We start from the raw sequence: 15,869 nt of genomic DNA, 5'->3' as shown, positions 1-15,869 counted from the left end.
GGGCCCAGGTCAGGGCTCATGCAGGAGGCAACCAATCGAAGTGTGCCTCTCACATTGATGTTTCTCTCTGTCTTTCCCTCTCTCTTCCACATTCTCTAAAAATCAATGGAAAAATATCCTCAGGTGAGGATAAAAAAAAAAAAAAAAGAAAGAAATGTCATATCCTATGAAAGAGACATCTTGAAAATGCCTAAAGAAAGTTGTCATTTTTTCGTGGTAAAGGGACTGGAGTCCATGTTGATGAAAACACCTTGGCGGCTGCAGCAGCCAGCAGAGGGGTGATGGGGGTGGCACCTTCTCCTGATCAGCCTGGTTGCCTCCCGAAGACTGCCATTAATAGGACATCCCCTGAGTGTTCCCGGACTGTGAGAGGGGGCAGGCTGGGCTGAGGGAATCCCCCAGTACATGAATTTTGTGTACCGGGCCTCTAGTAATAAATATATATATATATATATATTTTTTTGGCTTATCCATTGACTTATTTACCATGTGTCTATGAAGAACATACTCTTGGAATTTAACTGTGATCCGTGCTGTGGAGGTTAGAAATTGAAAATACAACTTCTCTCCTTAAGTAATCTGTATATGCATCTGAGCAATTATCTGCTTATCAACAATTTAATGAACACTAATAGGGTGAAATGAGATAAAGCATCACTACATCAACTTTACAACAGTTTTCTTAGAATATTTCATCTCATTTACTCTTTATAATTTTAAAGGGATACTTTAAAAAGGAACCTCAAAAGCAACACATTAACTCAAATATATTAGCAGAGAATTCTAACAACCTCAGTAATCAAATAAATTTTTTTAATATTTTTTATTGTGGTATTGAAAAAAAGTAGATGTGCATAGCAACTAATTAATATATCTAACAATATTATTGTTTCTTAAATTTCCCAATGTGCACATAGAAATATATATTTGGAAAAAAACTACTGAGTTCAGAAGTTAAGAATTACTATTGCAGGGGCTTTTGAACTTATAATAAGTAACATTTGTATTCAAAATATTGCCTAAAACAATAAGTGATATTTATTACATTCATGCATGCCTTTATTTTTATTTTGTCCTTAACTCTTTAAAGAAGATTCTTAAGAAGGGGTGCAAACTGTTATTTGAAATCTAAATGGTGACCTATGCAGCAATAATTATGGAAGTATAAATAGTCTGTTGGACAATACAAACATTATACAGTTGAAGAAAAGACATGTATAAGCCTATGATTTAAAGATGGCAATGCATCATTGTATTTTATTTCTACTAGTATTTTTATATAATATTTTTTTTCTAGTTGTAGAGCTTAAGGAACAACTACACTGTAGGCCAAGGTTATATTACCATAAATTAAATCAATTTTAACTGAAACATGGTATATAATGTGACTGAAATTGTCTTGGTGTCACAGTTTATGAACTGTATGCTTTCCTTATGTCTGCAAGTGGAAAGAGTACTATTTTTTTTTTTTTCTAAGCTTTTGCCTTAAGGAGAAGCAGATTTTTTTTTTAACACCTAATTTCAGTAAAACATCAATGATTGATACTTTTATCCTAAAATATAGATTTGCTTCTCCCCAGATACATAACACCTAGCACAAGATTTATTTGCATTTTAACTATAAATAGTATTTAAAATAACTCTGATACTGTAAATCAGTAAGTACTTTCTTAGGGTAATATATGCAGATCTACTCTAAGTATGCTTCATGTGTATTATTCATTAACTCTAACTTTATGAAGGAAGAATCATATCAAGATGAAAGGTTGGCTTAGGTGGTATTGTTTGTTCATCTTTTGTAGACTTTAAATCTTTTTAGAGAACTATATTATTTACATCAATCATTGATAAGAACAAAGGCACAACATAACACACGCACATGTCTTCGAACTGTAATAAAAGTCATCGCAACAGGCAATATGAATTCAGTTTAGCAATATGAATTCTTTAGTTAATCTTATATGTAAAAAAAAACAAAACAAAAACAACCTTTATCAATGTAAAGGGTTGCACCTGATAATAAGGAGTTATTAAGTATAAATTTTCTTATGTATAAGGCACATTTTAAAAATTATCAAACACACAATTTCTAGTATCTATAAACCTATATTAATTTAAGTAATAAATGTCCTGATAAAATGCAAGTGCCTTGATATTTATTTATTTTATATAGTGTAACAAACATTAAAATTAATATAGCAAATTCAGATCTTTATAAAACTTAATTTGGGAAGCACCATATTAATAGCAAGTACAAAATATGTTGCTTTTTATTCAAAATTTAACATAAAGAAGCCAAACATATTTGAGTCACATTCAGTTTATAGTTTTGTGATATAAATAGGGAATGAGTTCATGAACAAGATGGTAAGCAGAAGCAAAGTTTATTAGAGATAGATGGGCTACCAGCAGTAGGCAGGGAGAGTGTCCAAAGTGGGTTTCCCCTTAAGCTTCTTTGTCTAGGGCTAAATATATACTTTGCTGGCTTCTGATTGATTTTTTCAAAGAATTCTGCCTTAGAAACATCCTTGGGATTGGTTATCTGCCCGCCTTAGTAACACCCATGCATTTTAAAGCTTATTTTGTCTGTCTCTGCGGTTTTTCTTGGAACAGGGCATGGTCAAGCAAGTTGCATTCTGCTGGCATCTGCAAGGCTCTCCCTCCCCCACCCCATACTCTACCTGGTCCCTGTCTGTCTAGCCTTCTTCTATCTCCTCAACAGGTTTATGGGGAGACAGAAATACTCATATATTTATTGATCTTTTAAATTTCCAAACAAATAGGCTCAAATTTAAAGGTTTTGCATGTTAGAAAGCAGTATGTATTTCCACTGATTATTTTAATATTCTGAGAAGGCTCCTAAAATTTGAGATATGGTACAGGTTTCCTACACTTATCCTATAATATTTGCTTTCTTGGGCCATACTATCTCCTTTCAGCACATTTCTTTCCATACCAGCACTAAAATATATCTCCGTAGCATCTTAAATTTTCTCTGGGCCCTGTATGACAACTAGATATGACACAAATTTAAGTACAAACTTCCAGAGTATTTGCATTTTATAGAAAATAATGCTTTAATGAAAACAAATCAATATAAAATATAAAACTCTAGAAACCAGGGCAAGTTATTGTGATAGATATTTTTGAGCAAGAGGCTTTGACACTGGTTGATTTTTGTAGTAGTAAATGTTGCCTAATTGTGCATAACTAAATAGCTATGAAAAATGGAGAAGCTTTAATAGAAAAACTAAAAAAATTACCAGAGCCATTCATAGCTTTACAATGAATCTACAGCTCTACTATGCTCAGACAAACCACCTAAATAATGACTTAATTTCAGTAATAGGCCTGATCATTCGTACACAATTATTTTTCCCCCAACCCTCTACTCTATAGTATAGTACACCTAGCGCTAACTGCCACATCTAATTTCTACTACCTGAATATCTTTCTTCATAGATGTCCTAGAAAATAAAAAATAAAAATTGTTACAGTGAGGTATAAAAAGATAATTCCTTCTGCTTTAAGAATTTTGTAGTTATTGCCTAAGAAGAACTGACAGGTTGAGAAAAAAAAAGTTGCAATTATTATAAAAATCTTATAAAATTTTCCATTTAAGATGACACAGTCATTTAGGTTTTTTAGTACACTCTCTCTGATCTGAAGACATACTAGTAGCAATGACAGTTAAAATATAAAGTTAGAAAATCAAACAAAAAGAACTACACAGGCAAAAAAAACCCAAGCTCCATGGATCACAAAAGGAAAATTGCTAAGTAAAGTGTGTATGTGGGTAAAATTGCTTATGCTAGCTTTAGGTCCTGAAGTAAACAATGATAATCAGGAATTTGTTCTATGAAGTTATAATGGGATAATAGGGCCAGGATTTATGCCTGATACCAGGGGTTAGGGTGGGTTTTCCTCATTTATAAAAGTAAGCTGAAAATGTGGTACATTGTCATTTGACTATAACATTATAAGATACTTTGTGTCAAACATTTGGGGTTATTTTGCATTTATATGTAATCTCAAATAATTTTTTTCAAAAATGTAATTATTCAAAATTTACTCTATAAATGTTAAGTACCTGAATATCCAATAATCATTAAGAAATTAAATATATAATAAAATATTTTCTTCTGCTGCCTTAATAAAATATCAAGTGCAAATAAATCTATACATAAATCTTAACAAACTCTCAAGAACAGATATTATATACTTGTTTGAACAGGAAATTAACAGTAACTAATTTATATTGTAAAAATAATATAGTCATAATAATGAAGGCAAGTCAGTAAAATATAATGAAAATTTTTTAAAAATCAAGAACTGAAAACTTTATTAAATCAAATGCTAAAACTGCAGTAAAAGTTAAGTATTTTTAATGAAGTGATTTTAGTTTACAAAATGAACCATAACCATGTTTATTTACTGATTGCAAAGATAAGTCATATTCTTAAATTATATTTACATATATCATATTTGCTAAGATTAAAATAGTGGTTATCATAAACAAACAGAGAAAAGTATATAAAATATGACACTCATTCATGAATAAAAATAACAGTGGTTAAATATTTGAAGTAACCCTTTTAAAGTGACAGGCCAGATAGGCATGTCCACTAAGATCTCTTTTATTCATTTGTCAATATTGTATGGAGAGATTTAAATATGGTACAAAGCTATAAAATAAATCAGAGTTATAAAATTAGAAAAGGATAGTCATTATTATTTGACTATACAAAATAAAAAAACTATTATATCTAACAAAAAGTTTAGTAGTTATGAATGTACTATGAATAGCTATGTTACTTTACATTAATATACAATTATTAAATAAAATTGAAATAGAAAAATCTAATATATTGTAGCAATAATATCTATAGGCAAATGGATCAATCTTAAATATCAATAAAATAATGAAAACATGGAGGTACTTTGGGAGAAAAATAAAAACCAAATTTTGCTTCACATGGATCCATAATTAAAACACTAATAAGAAGGATATATTTGTGATTTTTAAAAAAGCATAAGAAAAGATATATATGTATAATCTTAAGAATTCCAAAATTCTAAAGTAGAAGACACTAAGTAAAAGAAAAATAAGCTGTGCCAATAAATTAATAAAAAGCTGCTCATTCTTACATGTAATTAGAAAAGGACAAATTAAAAGCACAATGGAGAATAGCATTTCATGCTCATCAGTTAAGGAAAAATCAAACACAAAGGCTGACATTACCATGCATTTCCAAAGATAACAGTGAGTTATTTTTTACTACTGGTGGGATGGTGTATAAATTGTCACAAACTTTGAAGAGGACTTTGACAATATGTAATAACCAAAACTCATCAAATCTGCTTCTGTGTATATGGCCTAGAGGTAGAGGTCACTCCAGAGTCACTGAAAGGGAATTTATTTGGCATTTCAGAAGAATTTCTCACAGACATCTATACTCTCAGAATATCTTCTATTCTAACTTATACCAGGAAATTCCTGTTAAAATTACTAGTGTGTTGTTGAAAGTAAAAACATGTATCATAGCCACAAGCACCTAGTCTTTAACAGGTAGAGAACAATGAGTGGTACAATATTTTGGATATCTATGCTGATAAAAAAGAAAACATAAAATATGACAAAAATAAAATTCAAAGCAAATATGTCTATATATATATAAAACCTTAATATGCTAATAGACTGAACGGCGGAACAACCAAACAACCGAACAACTGTTCACTATGATAAGCACTGACCACCAGGGGGTGCGTGCAGAATATGGCGGGTGTCGGCAACAGGCAGCAGAGTGTGGAACATGGCGGGATGGTGGAGCAGGTGAGCAGGGGTGCCAGACCAAGCAGGGGCACCGGTCACTGTCATCAGGGTGAGCCTCTGGTGGTTACTGAAAATTCTTTGCTCCCAACACGCTGCGGTCCCGCCCAGCGTTCGCACCTGCTGCTGGTGCTGGCCCTGCTCACACCCACTGCTGGCGCCTGGCACCAGCCCCGATCTCTCAGTGCCGTCAGCGTGTGGGAGCAGCAGCAGAGGGAGCGGGGCTGTGGGCAGACAGGGGACCGGGGGTCGTGTTGGGAGGGGCCAGGTGGGGGCATGGAGGATGGGCCAAGACCCACCCCTGTGCCCACTGCAGCCTTGCGGCCCACAGTTCCTATCAAGGTGCACGAATTCGTGCACTGGGCCCCTAGTTTTCTTTATAAAAAAGGTTATTATGCATTAAGTGCAAATGAGACAAAGCACAATGTAGATAATTTAAACTCAGTACCATTGTGCAGTTAAATAAATATTATTCCATGCCTGGAAAAAAATGTTTAATATATGCAATTTATAATAACCACGAATATAGTCTCAAATACATCTCAATTAATGACTAATCCCCTTTAAATGCTATATCAATATCTCTATTTGTTATCTCCACTTTGTGGTTGCTCTAGTATCAATCTGCTCATGTTCAGTTGTATAATACACACTTCTTATTATTCAGTCACACTATCTGTGTACTCTTCCATCATTTTTTAGTCACTTTCCCTGTAACACTTTATGTTTCATTTGCCAGACCCTCAGGACTACACAAACAAGGCAACAAAGTTCATGGCTGTGGCAGAAGTTTTCAATTTTGGATAAACAATTCAATCCATTCAAGTTCACTGCAGAAAGAGAAGATATTAATTCATAAAAGTGTTATTGCCTCACATTGGTATGATTTCCAGATGTTTTAATTACATATTGCTCTGCATCTCTTGAAAATGAATGTATTAAACTGAACAGAAAAGTTATAGCCAGCTGGTTTTCTATCAGGCTGAATAAGTTACGTTTCTTGTATTTCCAGCTATTTACCTTTATAGCTATCAGGCCTCAATACTACTAAGATTAGGAAGAATAGCCAGTAGTATGCTGCATGGTAAACCTCAGGTATTACATCACTCTATTCCCTTCTTTTTCTATGGCTAATAAGTTAATTTTAATAGGAATGCTTTTTTAATATGCCAGTTTGGCAACAATTAATGTCACATAATGGTAAAGCACCTGTTTAATTGGAAAATAGAATTTTAATGCTTTTATGTTTTTTGTTTTTTTCTTGCTTTTTGGTTTTACTTGCTTTCCATTTGCTTTCATTTATCAATGAGGCATAAAGTTTTTCTATTTCCCTCAAAAATTTTTTTTTTCTTTTTTATTTTTGTTAATCCTCAACTGAGGATATTTTTCCATTGATTTTTAGGGAGAGTGAAAGAGAGAGGGAAGGACAGAAAGAAACATCAGTATGAGAGAAACACACATGATTGGTTGCCTCCTGCAGGAACCACAACCAGGGCCCAGGAGGTGGAGCCACCTGCAACCAAGGTACATGCCCTTGACTAGAATTGAACCCAGGACCCTTTGGTCAGCAGGCCGATGCTCTATCCATTGAGCCAACTGCTAGGGCCCTCAAAATTTTCTGTCTTTACATTATTTTTTTTTTAAATATATTTTATTGATTTTTTACAGAGAGGAAGGGAGAGGGATAGAGAGCTAGAAACACCAATGAAAGCGAAACATTGATCAGCTGCCTCCTGCACACCCCCCACAGGGGATGGGCCCACAACCAAGGTACATGCCCTTGACCGGAATCGAACCTGGGATCCTTCAGTCCGCAGAACGACGCTCTATCCACTGAGCCAAACCGGTTTCGGCTACATTATTCTTTTTATGTGATTGGGAATTTTTATTAAAACACAGTGTTCATTTTTAGTTTCCTATTACTTAATTATATTTAATTTCCTATTACTTAAAGCAACTTTGTAAACAGTTTTGGAATATAAAAGTAAAGGATATCTAGGTTAACCTTAAAATGTCAGACAGAGATCCAAAGATAAGTAAAACATGGCTCCTGCTCCTGAGGTAGTTCTTAAATCGTGGTATAAACTAAAAAGAAAAATGACATTTACTATTTCTTTTTTCCATATTAATGACATACTTGACTTACAAAGAACCAAGAAGTAGAGGACACAGAATAATTTAGGACCAATCATTCTGCTCTCAAACCAGCTAGAACAGGAAAACCTGGACTCATTTTCATGGACTTGTGCAAAAGTACTGGAAGTTCCCTAAATTAGTTTATAGATAGTCAGAGGAGTAAAGAGCCAGAGTTTTATAATTGAGCAAGTAGTATGTACAAATGAGAAATATTGTTTAGTTAGTGCTTTTGTAATAGTACACAAATGTAAAGCAGATTGGTCCATTAAGAATTTCTGTTGATTAATCTGTTTTGTCTTTTTTTATCTTAATATTTTTCTTTGCCTTTTTGAAAATTTCTTATTCAAAATATAATTAGCTTTTATAACTCAACATATCTGTTTAAATAAATATTTTCTATTATATTTACTTAGTATTTATATTAAAGTTTTCCTGTTCAAATTTTTAAGCAGTTTGTTTCTCCTGATTGAACCATGACTGATTCTGAATTAGTACCAGGAAGGGTTACAGGAGATAGACCTCAATGTTGGGGTTTGGAGTTGGTTTTGTTGTGCCTTTGAGACTAGCCTTTCTTGGTTTGAAAAGCTGTGGTAACTTTACCTAGGTTAGATTACAGAATAGGGGAAGGATGCTAATTCCCCACAAGAACCACCTTAAATCTCCTTTCCCCCTTCTGCCATTTATTCATAACTAAGGTCAAATCTCACCAGAAACACTAACTCTCTTTCTCTCACATGATGATACAGTAAGAAAAACCTTACACAAGCCTTTGCTAATATATGTCATCAGAAAGCTGGGGAGGAATGTGTGGGAATGGCTTCCAAAGAGCAAACAGGACAAGATGTAACATTAAATTGGGTTGTATTTACTTATATGAGCACAACAAATTTAGCTCTTGCAACTGAGATAAACAGCTAGAACAAGCTCTAATATTAGCAGACTGAATAAAACTTGACTACACTTAATGGACTGAGATTCCAGAACTTTGGTAGTGTGATAAGTAGGAGAGATCCTAGAGGTTTGGAGATATAGAAAAGATGGACTGGATTTATCACGTATGACTTGTATGCCCACTACCCAACTATATTCCATGAAAAGGACCAGAGGACATTCTCTTCTCCAAGCTTTCATAGTGAGGCAAACACCATCCTTGAACTGCTAGCTGGTTGCTCTCCTCTGTAGCCCAGTTGTGAACATAGGGAACACTGCCATTGAGGTAGACTTCCTGGTTTCAAGGTTCATCAGGGGATCTTAGAATATCAAAGGTCAAATGACAGGACATAATGAAATAACATGGTGGGCACATCTATGGTAAAGGGAAGAAAGGTGTACCAAGAATCAGCAATACTCCCAAATGGCTCTCAGATGAGTGAGAATGCCTTAGATGTACTAGATTAAAAAATAATAATAGTAAATAAATAAATAAATGTGCTCTAAAAGGCAAAATAGAAAACACACACTGATTCTTTTCCAAATATTATTGTTACACATGTGTATGTGTTCCACAAATATTTTGGCAAGTAGAAATAACAAGCTTTTTAAAAATAGAGGGCTCAAAACAGTTTGGAGCTGATTAAAAAAACACAACTAGAGAAAGAATTATAATTTTTAGATCTATCCAAAGGATTGGAGGATCTAAATTCTGGGTCTGGAACCTGGTTAGTAGTCTTGAACCAAGTAATGCTTTTCAACAAAGCCTAAAATTACAGCACCAAATGAAATTTTACCATCAGGAGTTTGTTTCCAGTATTTTAAAAGTCAACTTTCTTTCATCATAACAGGATAGAGAAAACAAAGCGAGAACTATTTTACTTTTTCCCTCTTGAGGATTCCATTCTCAGGTCAACTCAATTCTCATAACCAAGTGCAGGCAGATGGAGATTTAGACACAGGGAAAGCTCTCTTATGTGTAGGTTCATCTTTTTCTTGCTCCCCATTCTTCATTAGACTGTCACGTCTTAAACCCTAACTCTACTAAGTTCCAGTCATGGAACATTTAATTTCAATATACAACTTACTTCACAGTATCTTATCATCATCTAATTCTAATTATTCAGTTCATGCATAAATTTTATCTTCCATGAGATGTCTTTTCTCTGAAACAGCTTAGATTTTAATTTTATTCTCTTTGTATGGCCTCTAAATTGTCCTTGTTGTTCTATGAAACATTTCTTTTTTCCCCCAAAACTATCTAGCTTATTCATAATTCCCTATACTTTCCATTACTTATTTATAAATATATAATTATATATGCCCATACTTTATAAAGAGAATAAACTTCATGCAAGCATGTGATGTCAGTAACCAACTTATAGCCTTTAAAATGTTTCCAAATGTGGTTGTTTCTTCATAAATCTTTAATTATTCTGAGAAAAAACTGCCAACTATTGCCATTCTTTAGCCATGGTAAGAAATTTTCACTTTTCTTTTCTTTGATTTTTCAGTTGGACTGACTGAAGGTGAGTTATAAAATTTTATGTCTTATTCTGTTTGACTTTTATGACCTACCATTCTTTCATTTTCTTTAGCTGTTTCTCTATATAAACTATATTTTAGAAGAAACTTCAACTAAGTGACAGGAACAGTGTTCGTAATATTAGTTATCAAACTGTCTATAACATTGGTGAACTTTTGAGCTACTATAAAGTTGGTGCTACCTCTTCTTATTCCATAAAACCACAATATTACCTTTGAAGGCACAAAAAGGCATAGTTTCATTGTAACGATATATTACAACCAGAAACTATCTATACCAATAAAAGGGTAATATGCTAATTAGACCGGACGTCTTCCGGATGACCATCTGGACATCCTTCCTGACAAAGCTGGGCCTGGGCGAAGCCACCTGCCTGTAGTCCCGGGCGCCAGTGCCTGTGGCTGGTGGCCTGGGAGAGAGAGAAACTGCCCGCCCCAAGGTCCCAGGCGCCTGCGGCTGTGGCCCAGGGAAAGCCACCCACCCATGGTCCCCTGCGGCTGTGTCCAGCCTGGGGGGAAGCCAGCCTGTGTCCCGGGTGCCTGCAGTGGGCCAGAGGGAGGAAAGCCCAGGTCCCAGGTGCCTGCAGCTGGCCAGAGGAGGGAATCCTGGGTCCTGAGTGCAGGGCCGAGGCAGAGGCGGTTAAGGACAATCAGGGCCAGCAGGGGAGCAGTTAGGGGCAATCAGGCAGGCAGGCAGAGGTGGTTAGGGGCGATCAGGCAGGCAGACAGAGGGGTTAGGGGTGACCAGGCAGGCAGGTAGGCGAGCAGTTAGGAGCCAGGGTCCTGGATTGGAGAGGGTGCAGGCCAGACTGAGGGACACCCCCCCAATGCACAAATTTTGTGCACCGGGCCTCTAGTATTTTATAATACGACTTCCCTTTCATTCTCTATAGACAAATTTTCAATAAAGAATGGTCATCTTTCAAAAGAAAATGAAGTTACTTACACTTCTTGGTCAGAATTAAATCATAATTCTCTTACTCTCACTGTTTACTGTTGCTATAATGTTTAAAACAGTTATCTTTAGTTAGTCTTTTTATTTCAATCTACTTTTCATTTTGTTTCTAATTTTTTCTAAAATAATCTGTATTTTTGTTTTTGTTGTTGTTTTTGCCTTGTTGTGGTCTAGAAGTCTCTTCACTAACTAGTTCATCAGTTTAAATTCTTCTTTATACCTGGAGCTCCTCAATTTGACTTCTCTTTGTATATTAGTGCCTCTACACTACAGCCCAAACTTCTTTGTCAGCTTTCTGACTGTTTCCAACATCCAGGCTAACTCCTACTTCTCTCTGTGCCAGCAGGGAGCAGTTGGGGTGACCAGACCAGCAGAGGGGAGCAGTGAGGGACAACCAGGCTGGCAGGGGGGGGGGGCAGTAAGGGGCAACCAGGCTGGCAGGGGGAGGCAGTTGGGGGCAACCAGGCCAGAAGGAGAGGGCAGTTAGGGGCGATCAGGCCGGCAGGCAGAGGTGTTTAGGGGTGATCAGGTTGGTGGGGGGCAGATAGGGGCGATCAGGCAGGCAGGCAGGTGAGCAGTTAGGAGCCAGTGGTCCCGGATTATGAAGGGGATGTCCGACTGACGGTTTAGGCCCGATCCTGGGATCGGGCCTAAACCGTCAGTCGGACATCCACCAAGGGGTTCCGAATTGGAGAGGGTGCAGGCTGGGCTGAGGGGACCCCACCTGTGCATGAATTTTGTGCACTGGGCCTATAGTAGTAATTATATACTTGTACACATAATGTGAATGCTGCAAATGGGTTATAAATAGAGTTGTGAACTCTTAGAGTAGAGTAAGTTGTCTGTAATTTTATCTGAATATATATAGATATTATAGATAATAGATTACTGTTGATAATTGTTATAATAGATTACTGAGTAATAGAATAGTATCATAAAGCTTACATGTTTACATAAATGAACTGTATCATTTAATTCAAGAGAAATACCTATTTAATAGAATCTGTTTCTTTATAATTCACAAAATAAAGCAGTTCTCTGAATATTATTTAGTTTTATTAACTTTTATTGTAAAAATAAATATAGAATTGCATTTTATTAGAATATCTATACACATTTATTTCAAGGGAATTAATATGATAATTTATTGCCAAAAATCATTTTTCTCTTTCATAGGACACTATGAATGATTTGGCCATTGTTTAAAGAATGAATTATAAAAATAGAATGTTCATAGTTATTAAAATAAAGAATAGGCCTAAAGCACTTGCAGATATGAAAAACATATTCTGTATATATTAATGGAATTTTTTATTTAAAGAAAATATTTTACTTTTTTGCATTTTTTTTCACTAGAGCTTTATTAACTTAATGTATATTGTATTTTAGAATGTAAAGTTAAAAAGTTTCATTCATTAAGTCATGTTTACTAAATTAATATTGTTAAAATATATTGTCAATTATGCATAATATGAAACTCAGTTCATGGACAATTAATAAAAATTAAAGTTCAATACACACAATTGGAAGTATACTTTCTTATAACTAACTACTGGAAGACACAAGAGAATATTTTAACAATAGCCATGCAGGCTTAAATGAAATGGACAACAGTTTTGCTAAGCCATTTATTCTGATAAATTTGTAATATTTGACAAAATGTGGAACATAATAAAACACCCTTCTAGATGGGGGTGTTTAAGGTTTGCAACTAGTCTAAAGTTAACTCTTCTGACAGGTAAAATCCTCAATTCTTATTCCAGTATATTAATGGATCACTAAAAATACCATGCTTATTTAAAAATAAATTAATTAATGATTTAGGTTTGAGTAGAATGGACAAAACAATAAAAATAATATCAGTTGGATTTATTAGTTTTATAAACTACTGATTTTGCCTAATAGGCTGAGGCAAATACGTCAAGTAATTTTAATCTACAATAAAACCTGAACAAAAATGGCCATAAATGATTGAGAATCTAATATATATAAAAGGCTAATATGCAAAGTGTCCCCTCAGGAGTTCGACCGGGAGACTGGGAGTTCGATCGCTCACTATGATGTGCACTGACCACCAGGAGGCAGCGTGGAACGAAGGAAGGCCCTGGCTGGCAGCCAGAAGGCCCCAACCTGCCCTGATCGCCGGCCAGGCCTAGGGACCCTACCCACGCACAAATTTTGTGCATCAGGCCTCTAGTTATTTTATATTAGGCAGTTAAAAGTGTCTTTGGAAAGGAAGGGAGGGTAGGTCTGTCACATTAAAAAGTCAGCATAGCCAAAACCGGTTTGGCTCAGTGGATAGAGTGTCGGCCTACGGACTGAAGGGTCCCAGGTTCGATTCCGGTCAAGGGCATGTACCTTGGTTGCGGGCACATCCCCAGTAGGGGGTGTGCAAGAGGCAGCTGATCGATGATTCTCTCTCATCGATGTTTCTAACTCTCTATCCCTCTCCCTTCCTCTCTGTAAAAAAATCAATGAAATATATTTTTTTAAAAAGTCAGCATAAACTTTATGTTATGTGATTCCTTTATCATTTTTCATGTATTTTATTATTAGTAGTTTGTTTAGATAACATGTTTTCCAATAACTTTGCTTTTGTGTTTTGCATTGTCTTCCTAACTATTACTTATAAGCTTGGAAAATATTTTTCAGATTTTAAAAGTATTAGAGGAATATATTTGCCAATATTCTTGAGCAAATTTTTTGAGCAGAAAACAAATATATTCACCCGACATTGTGTGGAAAGCATTCTTTTAATTTTAATAGGACCCCACTTTTATTTGTTACAATTTCATGCACTAGTGCTCAAGTTAAAATTTTAGCAAAATGTGTTCCTTTCATGTTTTCTTTTCTTTAGAGATAATAAAGTGAATCTCACAATATTTTGATTGTATTGTTTCAAATTTGGGGATTTCATTGATTCTGTGTATTTCTAGCTAAATTGAGAGGGTTAACTTGAAATGCAGGCAGACAGGGCAGGGGTCCCGTGGAAAACAAAGGCAGGTGGAACATAGGCAGGAAGACACTGCAGTTTGAGCAGCCTAACCACAGGAACCAACCAAACAGAAATAATCAAATGTTTCTGGGCTCAAAGCGGGAGGCATGGGAAACCAAGGGAGGGCCTGCAACAATTAGGTATACTGTCACATAGCAAAAAGAAAAAGTTCAGCACAGGAAGAGAGAAAGAACACACAGAAACAGGGAAAGTAGAGGTCCGTTGCTGGGCAAGAACAATTGAGGGAATCAATCAGGTGACGACACAGATAGATACAGAGCAGGCTTGTAGCAAATATATACCCCTGGACTACAAAGCTTTAATGGGTAGTTCATTATTGGGCCTCCCTCCCCATTGGGGAGTCTGAATCTGCTTGTAATAAATTTTCTACTTTTGCTTAAATCTTTTGGTCCTCGGAGCTCATTCTTCGGTGTCACAAGACACAACTCCAGGAAAAAACCTTGGCTCACCATTCCAATTATCAAAATCATGTATAGAAAGAATGGTACAATGCATGTTATATTATGAGCCATTATGTCTCCCATTGCAACAAGCAGTAGTTATGACATGTCCATGGTTAAAGGTAACAAAGGTATATATATGCTTGACTAAAAAAGGGAAGAGCTAAATGAAAGGTCCAGAGAACATAATTCTGATTTTGGGAGTAGAACAAATGAATAGAACTTAGGATTCAATGTCCTTAGAGATCTCTCACCTCCATATCTTACTTGAGCTGGAGGCTGTGAAAATATGTAACAAGACCTAACTAGATATATCATTTATTCACAGAAGAAATATTTTTTTCAATTATCTGGTGTTAAATTATGGCCTTTGATTTACATCAGCTCCATCCATTTCAGTACAATGGAATCCCATCATATGCACATATAACAAGCTTGATTGCAACAATATGGCTGATAGAGAAGAGAGTAAGATAAAGGGAGAAACAGAAATAAAGATAGAGGCTGGAGGGGAGAGAAAGAAGAGGAAGAGAGATAAAAGAGGTAGAACAATTTTGGTCCAATCAGAACCTTGACCTCCACTTTTTTTCCAGGGAAAAAGCCATAAGTAAAATGCATATTATTTTCAGAATCTGAGGTCCAGTTTTTGGAAATTAAAGGACAATTTGGGGGTATTAGCAGTAATTTTGACTACATTATAATTTTTCTTCTGGCAGTATGACTTTGGGAATGTAACCCATAAATAGGAGGAAAATCCATTGTATACAGGTTATTAAAAGGGGAGAGTAATAAGCAATCTGTGCTTTTTAAAAAAGCCAATTGAGAAAATGGCATATGCCCAATCTCCTAACACATCTCTTATGGTAGAATAAAGTGCCTCTAAATTAAAGTAAAATTTTAGAAATCCTGTAGAGATTTTTCTTGCTTATATTTGAAGTTATGGTCCATTTCTTCATCAGTATCCATTTTTCCTAAATGCCAAGCATTTTTTTCAAGGATCAGACTGTTACTTCTTAA

Source organism: Cnephaeus nilssonii (genome assembly GCF_951640355.1).
Source record: "Cnephaeus nilssonii genome assembly, chromosome: 2".
In the NCBI taxonomy this organism is placed as follows: Eukaryota; Metazoa; Chordata; class Mammalia; order Chiroptera; family Vespertilionidae; genus Cnephaeus; species Cnephaeus nilssonii.
Note: the sequence above shows the minus strand (reverse complement) of the source record.